The sequence below is a fragment of the Delphinus delphis genome, chromosome 20 (assembly GCF_949987515.2).
Source record: "Delphinus delphis chromosome 20, mDelDel1.2, whole genome shotgun sequence".
Classification (NCBI taxonomy): Eukaryota; Metazoa; Chordata; class Mammalia; order Artiodactyla; family Delphinidae; genus Delphinus; species Delphinus delphis.
In genome coordinates, this window is record NC_082702.1 from 29,862,040 (window position 1) to 29,874,104 (window position 12,065).

The 12,065-nt window shown below is 37.3% G+C and overlaps 1 long non-coding RNA gene across 1 annotated transcript; it reads right to left on the minus strand.

The window, feature by feature from the left end:
• Positions 1 to 1,563: 1,563 nt before the first annotated feature.
• LOC132416250 (uncharacterized) lies at positions 1,564 to 12,003 on the minus strand. Its single transcript, XR_009517511.1, has 5 exons — positions 11,667 to 12,003; positions 7,944 to 8,066; positions 6,488 to 6,553; positions 3,463 to 3,517; positions 1,564 to 1,844 (listed from the first exon to the last, which is right to left on the minus strand). It is a non-coding gene; the product is annotated as an uncharacterized lncRNA (long non-coding RNA).
• Positions 12,004 to 12,065: the final 62 nt, after the last annotated feature.

Below are 12,065 nucleotides of genomic sequence, written 5' to 3' on the forward strand. Positions count from 1 at the left end.
CCAAAAGTAATTTTTTCTCAAAAATATTTCTCTAAAAATAAGAACAAAATCTACGTTGTGGAAAAAATGTTTTTTGATATCTAGCTACAAGTTATTTAAGATAGTCTGCATGTTTTGAAATCATAAACAAATCCTGTTAAAGCAAAAATACCACAAAAATGTAGATGTTCTCTTTGTCTCCCCTTCCATACACACAAAATCAATTCTAGTCTTAAAAAGAAATGCTCTCTGTAATTATCATATGACCCACAATCACACTCCTGGGCATTTATCCCAGGAAAATGAAAACTTACGTTCACACAAAAATCTATACACGAATGTTTACAGCAGTTTTATTCGTAATAGTGAAAAACCAGAAACAACCCTGAAGTCTCAACTGGTAAATGGTTAAACAAACTGTGGGACAACCATACCGTGGGATATTACCCAAACATAAAAAGAACAGACTTGAAATATTCAAGTTCAATCTCCAGAAAATTGTGCTGAGTGAGAAAAGTCAATTCCAAAAGGTTATATACTATATGATTCCATTTGTATAACATCCTTGAAAAGAAAAAATTATAGAAATGGAGAACAGCCTAGTGGTTGCTATGGTTAAGGAAGGGGAGCAGGACAGAAGCAGCTATGGATACACAAGGGCAACATGAGGAATCCTTGTGCTGAAGGAACTGTTCTGTATTTTGGCTGTACTGATGCCAATGTCCAGGTTGTGATATGGCACTATATACCATACTATTTGGGGAAACTAGGTAAAGGGTACAAAGGACCTCTCCATTATTTAGTACAACTGCATGTGAAATCTATAATGATCTCAAAATACTAAGTTTAATTAAAAATAAAAAAGAAACACTCTAGCCTAATAAATTTACTTTGCCATATGGAGACCTGAGCTTAAGAATTTATCATAGCACTTTCTTTGTAAAAACTACAGAAGTGGATGAAGTACGAACTGGGTCATTTACAAAACAGTTACTCACAACTGCTTCTTCGAGTGTCATCAGCATCTGTGAATCTCCCCAGTTCCCTCGCTAAGGGCCACCTCTAGTGACACATACCCCTTGACAGTGTTCACACCACAGAAGCCAGAGGCCTGCCTACCACAGAGGAATCCTTCCATTTTCCTACAGCCACCACAAAGGCCACAACAAGGAATTTCCCAATGGCAAGGCAAAGGGTCATTATTCAGTCTCCCCAAATGTAAGAACTCTGTGAAAGACTGGATGTCAACCTTCTTTACATAACAAATGCTCAAACACGTAACAAATGCTCTGCCAGTTATGATTTTTATCTTGTATCTGAGTTGAGCTAATAGATTTTTTGAGAAGAAAATGTTCTATTCCAGAGGGACTAATATAGAGAATTAAAATATATATAAGGATACCTTTCAAGTCTTTTTTCTCCCATAAATATAATACAGTCACATTAGAAAGTGATTTTAAACCTATTCTAATGATATCAGATTGCCAGAAGAATTGCTAGGTTGGAGAATGTGATTTTTTTTTTTTTGGAACGCTCTTTTTCAGGTATAAACATTCATTCAATCCAATAAAGTCGTTTTAGAAAAAAAGTCAACATATAAAATTGATTTTATTTTTTCTATACTTTGATTAAAACAGATAGCACTTGGTAATACATTACAACGCTAAGCATGTCAAATAAAATTGGTGATCTAGAAGGGCATAACCCTCTTCTGCATGACAACTGTGGATTTTAAGTGGAAAAATACTGTAATCTATAAATAAGAACATCCAAAACATATTTAAACCACTTGAGCACTTGATTTTTCCATGGCCTTTGCATCTAGACTGAACAGACCACAGGAAATTTCAGACTGACAGCTGAATCTAAAAGAAAAAAGAAATCCATTTAGTTGCCATGATCATTGTCACCACCAGTCCCTAATATCTTCTTATACTTCACCAACCTCACTTAACTTTGCCCTGTTGCTTTATGCTTGGGAGAAAGACAAATCACTAATCAATTATGCACACTAATTTAAAATGCTACCTTTAGGAGGCATTTTGATACCTTAGGAATAGGGGTATTTCCTCTAACTGCTTACTTTTAAACATTTTCGATAACACCTTAGGCAGGATGCACTGAACATTTGCAAACACTTAAAAATGCTACAGTCTACATAGACTATCAAACTGCGCCCCAAAAGTGGCGGTACAATTCTGCAACTGGTTGAGGTCACATGGAAAATAGAATTATATGCTAATTTGTTCCTATATTAAGTTATCATAGAAGGTCATACCAAGCACAGTAAAATGAATTCTGGAAAAAAAATTAACTAAGTAGATTGGTATGTACCGTATCAAAGTAAACTGTTTATCTTAATAGATACAAATACAAGAAAGATTTTTAAAACAGGGGCATTTTTCTTCTTTTCAAAAAAGTAAATGTTTTAACCAACCCCAGGCAATGACTTGCATGATTTAAAAACACTTTATCTAAATAGTTTTTCCTTAAAGGAGAACAAGGGCAAGATTTTTTTTTCCCAAGGGGAGAAAAGAAATGGAAAAGGGCAGAGTATCCAAAAGAGAATAATTTCCTCAGAAAAAGCTTTACTTTATCTACGTATTTATTGAATTTTATTCACGTAAATGGTTCTGCACATGTACTATAAAATGAACAGATAGGTTTAAACTAAATGATGGGGTCAGGAGGTACTTACCATATACATTTATTATTTTACTCCAAAATAAACTAAACAACAATATAGATGTTTTCCTTAACGTAGATTTGTATGAAGAAAATACGCTTCATTTAAAAAAACTATTGAGGAAGAAAATCTATATTCATTTTTTTCTGGAGGGCACATCTATAGATAGGCCTTAACCACAGATAAGTTCTAAGGATAAAGTATCAACTTAGAAAACTATAAACCAAATTAATGGTTGAAGAATTCGGGCTACCAGTTTCATATGTGATGATAGTGCAACCTTTATATTTCTATTTTCAAAGGTCCTTTATAGAAAAAAGGAAAAAATTGGGGGGAGGGGGTGATGGAGAACTAAAATCTTACAGCATTTGAAACCAAGGGACCAGTATTTTATAAAGCATCCAGCTTATTGCAGGACACAACTAAGAAGAGTAACAGAGGTCATCTGTGTCACACCCTCAGGCAAATTCCTGGGAAAAAATAAAACGATAATTTTCTGTTCTAGAGTCTATCCTATTTTCCATGAAAAGATATGTTTATATTTTTCATTTTATTGCAACATTTCCAATGCAATGCTACAAAAGAACTAGCACTGACAAAGAGCCACCTGAATTTTCTTTAAATCATAACTCATTTTTAATTTCTAAAGGGACTTTACCTATTGCTTTCAATAAAATTTTATTACTATTAGTTATCATAAAATACGTTAGGTTCCCATGGAATACAAGTTAGACATCTTCAAATACTGACTTTTCTACTATATATTATGGGCATTGTCTACCCTATTTTCTCCTTACCAAGTTAGATATGGAGATTCTTAGTCAGGCATAAGATCTTTGGCTTCTTGATGAACTATAAAATAAAGCAATATACTACTTTATTATCATTCTTGTTTGAAGGACCTTATGTATTGGGATCTTAATCCATTAAAAAGTTGAGAATTACATTTGAAAAGGGTGGGCGGAAGTCTGACAAAAATGAAAACATGCAATGATGCCTAAAATATCAGGGCTTAAGTAAATTAATCTTCATTCCCACTGAAAGCAGTCTGATGTCCAGGGACAAGGAATTATTCTACCATAACACACAGCACATTAAATACTACAATAGACCCATTTGAAATGTCTTAAGATAATTATTATGTCATCTACAAATGATTGTATATAGACTTATATTTTAATATTCAATACCAGAGGTTCTAACGCAAAATATGCTGAAATGGTAAATACATTTATTTGGTTCAAGATAAGAGCAAGCAAATCAGTAGCTATTCTATGACTGAAAGTAAGACTCCAAATAAGACCTGAAAAAGAATCGATAAAAGCAAGGGCAAAATATTTGGACCCTGGTTATCACAAACAACACTATCATTCCTGATGGTTTGCATATAAAACTCCTTATCTCCACTAGCTAGTTGAAAAGAATGAAAAGCTTCTTACAACCAGCTAAAAAGAAAGTCTTTACCATGCTCCTTGAAAAAGCTCATTTTCACATTACTCAGGCTTCATTATGCTAAATCAATATTCGTTTAGTCACTGGGGTTATTGACATATTTTAAAATAAAAGTATACCCTTCAGCTACTGCACTCATTACAGGTAATTTGTCTTGTCAGAGAGCAGGGAATATTATCCTAGTCTTTCAGGGGCTGACAGCCCGTGGAAATACCTCCCCATGGTTACAACTGTAAATAATTTTAAGGTAAAATATTGAAAAATCAATGACTGTTTCCTGCAATCTGTCACAAACAAATCAATCATAATCTGTACTGCCAGAGAGTATGATTTGAAGGAGATGGGAGCAGATGTAATTCTTGGCTGGAATCTCTCATTTCAAAATCACTTCACATAATGGTGTCATCATTTAAACACTTAACAGTCAGCGCAACTGCCACTGCAACATCTAGTTGGACAAAACCACAAGGAGGAGGAGGAGAAAATGCCATCACTATTACGTTAACAAACATTTAATTTAAATGGTTACTGCATTAGTAAATTTCAGCCGAAAACAGTTTTACCTGCCCCCTTTCACAGTTTTAAATTAATCAAGGCTGCTTTTCTGTGTACTAATGCTTAATAAATTAGTCCATGTCTAAAGTACGTATTCTTTTTATTTTAAAAGTCCATTATAGAGAACAAAATTTGGAATTAATAAATAAATCATTTGGATTGTAGAATATCCATAATTCTATCTATAAACAAAGACAAAAAATAGTGTCACAGATGTCAAGATTATACTTTTAAAGTAGGTTTAAAGGTCACAGTTGCCCAGATATTAAATTTTATATTTTCCTTCTATTAATAAATATTACATTTCAACTTTGTAATACTGTAGCACATTTTAGAATGACCAGCAAGACCTAGTCAATTCAAAAATACCCTTGCATTCCATACACAAGCTACACCATAGATTGATATTTTAAACGCTAGAGTAATAACCCAAGTATATGAAGTGTAAAAGTTGGTCAAGGACATAATATTGAATTGTTCTGCAAATGTAAACTGCCTTCCAAGTAATCACTTTTATATCATTTTTTTTCTAGGCTACATGCTAATAGCTCCTCAGCTGCTTCCAACCTCTACCTAGGCAAGAATAAAAGAATCTGAGATTAGTATATTTCCTCTTCCCGTTGTATTAACCAAAAACATCATATGATTTAAAGATTAAAGAGTCCCCTTCTTGAAGGTTTTTGTTTTTAAATGTATACTAGCTCTTTAATAGAAGAAATTGATTTTATCTACTACTGTTGCTTACCAATTTCCCAATTATATAATTAGACATCATAAAGCCCTTTATTATTACATTAATATCCCTCCATAGATATAGTTCAGGGAGTATTTTTGATGACTAGAAAAGTATATCATTTTTCTTAAAAAGGAAAAAAAATGATATAAATACCATTACACAATTTAAGCCTTTATAAACATTCTTAGACATAGCGATTGATAATTTATAAAGGGGTTTGACTCTGTTTTTAATTTAACTTGCATGGGCAATGTAGCAACATAGCATGAAAAGATGGAAGATTTTCATATTGACACAGATTTTTCATTTTTGTTGTTCAAGAATCTTAGATTCATTCTGTAACACCAGCATTAGGTTTCTGAAACTGGAAAAGCATGTGGGGAAATGATCAAAGATCTCATCCAGAATAAAACAGAGTCCTCCATTCCATGTGAATCCCTGCAACAGCTGCAAGGAAAGCAACAAGCCAACCTAGTGAGAGGAAACGGAAAGTATTACCCATAGCCTAGGATTACACAAAAAATGGAAAGGGACCTAAAGCTGACAACTAGGGAAGGAACCCGTGTGTGGGAGCTCCTGGCCTCCAGTGCGCTAGAGCAGCCCAGGCTGGGCCTGGTGAGCTCTTTGGCAGAGCCCTGGAACCAGTTGTCAACCAGCAAGTCTCCCACTCAGAGCTGGGTGGTGGCTGGCAGTAAACCACCCTGCCGAGAGCACGTTCCCCCAGAGAAGGCAACAAAGCCAGAGAGGTAAATGAGGACAGCTAAGCAACGCGCTCAATGCCTGCACATCAACCACATGCTAAAATGACATCTACTAGAACGGGGTAGGCCACCATCACAGATCTAATTCTCAGAAAGAAGCTATTTTAAGGGTGCTGAGTATGCCTAGATGAGATTTCTCAGCTCTCCCAACATAGCCTATTACCCCAGGAGGAGGAGCTCGAAAACTCAGCACAGGAAAATCAGATTGTTTCCATACCCCAAATTTAAAGAAATTGCTCTCTACTAGATAAAGTTCTTATATGTAATAAAGGCACAGGATTACAGAGGAAAGTATTCTTTTAAAAGAGATAATATTACCTCCCTATCTTCAGAATCTCCTTCTTCCAATAGCCAGTACAGTAGCTCTATTATGGGCTGTAGATTCTTAAAGAGAAAAACAGCAAGAGTTAGCTTCATCTTTCCTACCAGTTCGTTCCTTCATTGAATGACAATTTAATTACCAATACTTCAATTGATTTTATTCCTGAATGACAGATATAGTTCTCAAAAAGCATACTCTAGCCATTTCCACTAGAGAACATTTAGTATAACCTTCTCAATTAATCAACCATAACCTATTACTGTTGAAAGGACATGCTTTCTTCATATTTTCAAGAGTGGGGAACCCCCCCTCACACCACCTATTTTATATAAAAGAAGTATCGGTTTTAATACATTTGAATACCATTAATATATAAGAAATAAACATGAATCTTCATAATAAATTTTGGCTAATTACAGATATAAAACTCAACCAATTTGCATATATGTTTAGATTTTTCCTATATTCATCCTTAGGAGGGAAGAAAAATCTAATCCTCCTGTCTTATAAATTCAACAAGTTTACATGTGGTTAAAAAAACAAAAACTAAGCTTAAAGGCAAACAAAGAGGAATCAGACTGCTCACTGTTTAACATTTTCTTCATATTTGTGTGTTTCCTAAGTGACTGTAATGCCTCAGCTCTTGGTCATACATGAAGCCCCATAACGCCCAATCAGTGATAGAAGAACACAAGTGTGTTATTTAAAAACAATTATATAACATTAAAAATCACTTTAATACCTTTGAAAGTATCCACAGAGAAGCACTTATTCTACTGCAGGCTGTACTAGAGTTGCCTTCTGTAGAATTAGCTTTTTTTTTTTGGTCATTCAACCATCTTTTTTACTTAAGAAAATATTCTCTATCACTAAATCCAGTACTTGCTCTCCCCACTAGGCAACGCAAATATTCTGCACAGTATTTTTTTTTTCTCATAGCTTTTCTCATCTGCTTGTATTCAGCATCCCCTATTTTGATGAGAAGTGACAAGTTTTGTGCACACCTGTATATCCTTTGTCTTTTTAAAAGAGTTTAGTACCCATGACTAGAGCTGATACTCCCTCTAAGTTTATTCTTAAAAGAACTGGGGTAATGAAAATAATCAAAAACTGTAATTTGATATAAACATTATTTCCTTTAAATAATAATCCTATTTCTATAACATATCGTAACTTTAGTCTTGATTTTTACAAAAAGCACTGAGCTCAAAAGTTTCACTATCCGACGATAACATTAAAAAATAAATGCATTTTAAGTGCATTTCCATGAATCAAAAATTTTCCTACTTACCAATGCATTGGTAAAATTTTAATAATCAAAGGCCTCAAGTGACATTCTCTACATTCTGTACTTAGACCATCCCCATTTCCAATACAAATACTTTGGTAAAACAAACGCTAATGCTATTTTGGGTTTACTCCACACACAAGCACAACTGTGCAGACACTCACTTGCAGATGAGCCTGGGGATGCACAAGGACAAATTTCAGTCAACATTTGGAGGAACCCCATGGTTCAGAAGTGAGCTTAGCTGAAAACATCCAAATGTATTACGGAAACATCATACTTAAAACCTGCACAGAAAATGGAAACGATTCTGTTTAAGGAAACACAGAAGTCTGGTTAAATACTTTAGGGATATTAGATATGAATATCTAATCTAATTTTCTCCAAGGTATCACTCTATATTATCTCAAATAAACAACTAAAGACTGTATCAAGGTGTGGAATATCATTAGCCTGAGAAAAGGCTAGAAAAATGGATTACATAAATGACAACTGCAGGAGAAAATTATATTCTATTCTCTTGAACAAATGTTAAGTGCATCCTTACTCATAAAGATTTAAACTTTAACTACATTTGAATATACTGGTTTTCAATTTTGAAGCATCTAAGTTAATTTGCCAAGCTAAATTGGTGCTCAGGTATACTCTAGCTATAAAATACTGCAGATTTATGCAGAAATAAGTCATGAGTATCACACTCCAGAGTAGTGCTAAACCAGAAAGCAAACCAGAGTCATTACTGAACAAGAAAAAAATAATTCCAAGATTTTACATCTTCTTAGAGTGGTATCAGCTGCTATTCTATTAAGGACAATTATTCTCTATAAAACAGCTAACATTTATACCGAAAAGATGTTAAACTACAGGAGCCAACACAATGTAGACGCTGAAGGGAAATACACAAAGATATTGAGATATTACCACACAAAATAGGCTGTGCTATCTCAGAGGTAAAACACTGTTCCAAAATATGATCCTGTTTTCATAATCTGTTTTAAAGAACATGTTTAATTCACTCAGGATTACACGATCTCATTTACTTGCACATTATCAACTGAAGAACACTGACATTTTCCACAAGATTTCTATACTGTAAAAATATATTATATTATTATATATTAATATAGTAATAATTACTTGGTGTTACTTATTAAAACAGATGACAGGTAATTAGCTCATATTCCTATTTCATTTCTTTTAACACAGCATATCAAATTTGAAAATAATGTATGGATAATAGCATTGGGATGCTGATCTTAGCTGCCAGAAAAGAAATTTTTGAAGGGGAGTTGGGGGATAAGTAAAGCAATTATGTCAAAATTAATGCTCTTGTTTTAGTTTCAGCAAACAAATCTACATAAGTCATTCTCTGATTTTAGTTTACCATGTAATGCTCGGCAGCTCATTATCCTTGGAGTCACGAATGAGCTGTGATTCTACACCTGGCCTCTCCGATCATAACGCCTATGGCCTCCTCCACTTTCATTTCCTCTTTCTACAATGAGTTTTAATATTAAAGAAAAACACTCACACATCTTACATACACACTGATGGACAGCCAGCTTCCAGGAAATCATGGGCTACAAAGAGAGGGGGGAAATCTTAATGCAATACTTATGTTGAAGGGTATTAGGTGCTGGGTAAGCCAAGGGGTAATATAATCAGCAGCATCCGTCCTGCTATTGTTGTGGCATTTGGTATTCAGAGATTTGAAGTAAAGGACAGTAATACTATTCTAGTGGTCATCCAGGTTATGATTCAGATCCTTAAACTAATAAGAGTCTAAAGGCACTATCTTCACTTGCTCATCAATTCAAGTTTACAGAACCACATTTTGGAAGAAATGAAACAGTTTTCTTCTACGTCTGGAAATAAAAACAAGACATTCCATAAAAAATGTAGTTAAGTACCTGACAATAAGAAAAAAGAAATTGTTTTAGATCATTAAAACATTCTAGGAGACTGTCTTCTAAAAAAAGTGAAGGGACATAAATTTCTTATATATTTACCTTTTCATTACAATCCTGTTTCTGCACATTAAGCACGCCTTCCTCTACATATTTTTACTGAACACTAATAAACGTTTGCTTAATAATATACTATGCTATTTATGCTTTTCTTTCTAAATCAGGAACCATTACTCCACAAAGATGGAAGCACAAAAGAAGTCGACAAAGGCATTGCCAAAAAGCCACAAGTAGTATTAATACATGCCAGAACACTTAACATTGAACTATCATTTCTGTCTAAAACTTCTGCTGCCAGAGTGCTGGAAGCTCAAAGACAGGTTTCTATGCAATTAAATTCTCCAAAAGCAAAACTGTACAGAAATATGCCGCCCTTCTTATGTCACCATTTTATAGACAACATTTTCTCAAGATCTTAATTAAGATAACGATGCACACCTGTGTCAACATTCTCTGGCAAGACAGCCTTATCAATCATAATCCTTTAAGTACACTCCAAAACTGCAAAGCGATATGACAGAAGCAATCTGTTGCCTTTCCTAGCGTCAGTGTTGTGTCTCTCCCACAAGAATGATGAGATCTTTAAAATACAGCAGATCTCCTTTTATGAGTCTTTAAAGTTTTAACTGTAAACAGTTATTACACTAAATAAACAGGAATAACCTCTTTTGCACTTGATTTAAACAATGACAACTGTACAGCCAAAACTCGAAGAGCAAGCTCCACGACCATGTCTTAACAATACAATTGTGGATCTTATTTTAAAGCTCTAAATTTTAAGAGTTATGCCTAACAGGATCCGTGCAGACATGACAAACCAATAAACTCTTAGGAAGTTTTAAAATTAGATTTTTTTTTGAAGTCCTTCATTAAGAACAATCAGGGAATACCTATCCCTAGTGTAAGTTAAAATGTTCGGAAAGATACAAATGCAACAGTAAGCCGAAAAGAAAAGGAGTCGTCTTGGTAACCTGGAACCAGAGGGAGTTAGCTCCCACCTCTGCTGGCGGAGAAAGCTTCAGTGACAAGAGACGAGTTAAACTACTGCTAAAAGCACGCAGGCTCCCAAACGGCAAAGCTGATGAATAAAGGAGGAAAAGGGGCGGGGGCGGGGTGGAGAGAAGGGAACGTATCCTTATCGTCACTGCTACCAAGACTAAAAGTTAAAACCTCCGGTTTACCAGCAAAAACGTGAAAGCTTTCACATGAAAACGGAGAAAACCCGCCAGATGTTATCTGAATCCCGTCTGCACGCTAATGATCAGCTCTTCCCTTTCACATATTAACACGAGTCTATCTCAGACGCCGGGCGGCCGTGGCCAGCCGAGCATCAGAGCCATCAATGTGCAAATAAACCAGAAAATAGAGACATCCTTAAGAAATGAGTCTCAAATTTGACGTAGAGCGGAGGTGACAACCACAGCAACAGAACCATAAACTCCATAAATTCTAAATGCCTCAATATCTTGCAGGATTCTCTACAGTCCGTGCACCAAAAAGAAGACAGTAGAAAGAAACGAAGTGGGGGGGGGAGGGGGGTTTGGTAAGTATAGTGTGTCTGTGTGGGGGGGTTGCTTAGCTGCCCAGAGTTACATGATGATGTAACGAGAATGTCTGTGTGGACAGACTCAGATTTTCGGTGGCACAAACCTCCACGGTTCCATTTCAGAAATCTCGGACGAGAGCCCAGAGAGTGAAGCCGCCGCGCGTGGATGGAGGGGACACGCCCACGCCCGCCCGCCCGGGGACCGTCACACCAGGAGAAGCCCGCCCAACTTTCACGCGGCCCATGCCCACGGAGGCGCGCGGGGCACCGTCGCGTCCGTCCGGTCCACGAGGGGACGCGGACGCGGCTCGAGAGGCAGGAAGCCCGGCCGCAACGGGGCGGATGCGCGGTGGCATGGAGGACCCGGGGCTCACCTCTCCTCCACGGCGCGGGCGCGCGAGCCGCGGACGCTCCCTCGTGGCTGGCGCGAGCCCCCGGCGGGCGGCGCGCGCGGGCCGCTACAGACCTTTAGCGCGAAGGGCTGCGGCGGCGTCGGCGGCGGCGGCGGCGGCGGCGGGCGGAGCCGGTGGCGGGCGGAGCCGGGGGGCGGGCGCTGGGGAGCTGAGGGGCAGCGAGAGGCGGGAGCGATGCCAGCAGGGCGGGGACGCTTCGGGGCACTCCCCGCGACCACCCGGGCGTTGTCCGAGCCCCAAAAGACATTGCCCTTTGGCTGCCTGCGAGGCCACCACTGGCCGGCTCCGCACGCCAGGCCGCTCAGCCTCGCCTCAGTCTCGGCCGGCTTGCTGCCACCTCAGCCTGGCTGTTCCCGCCAC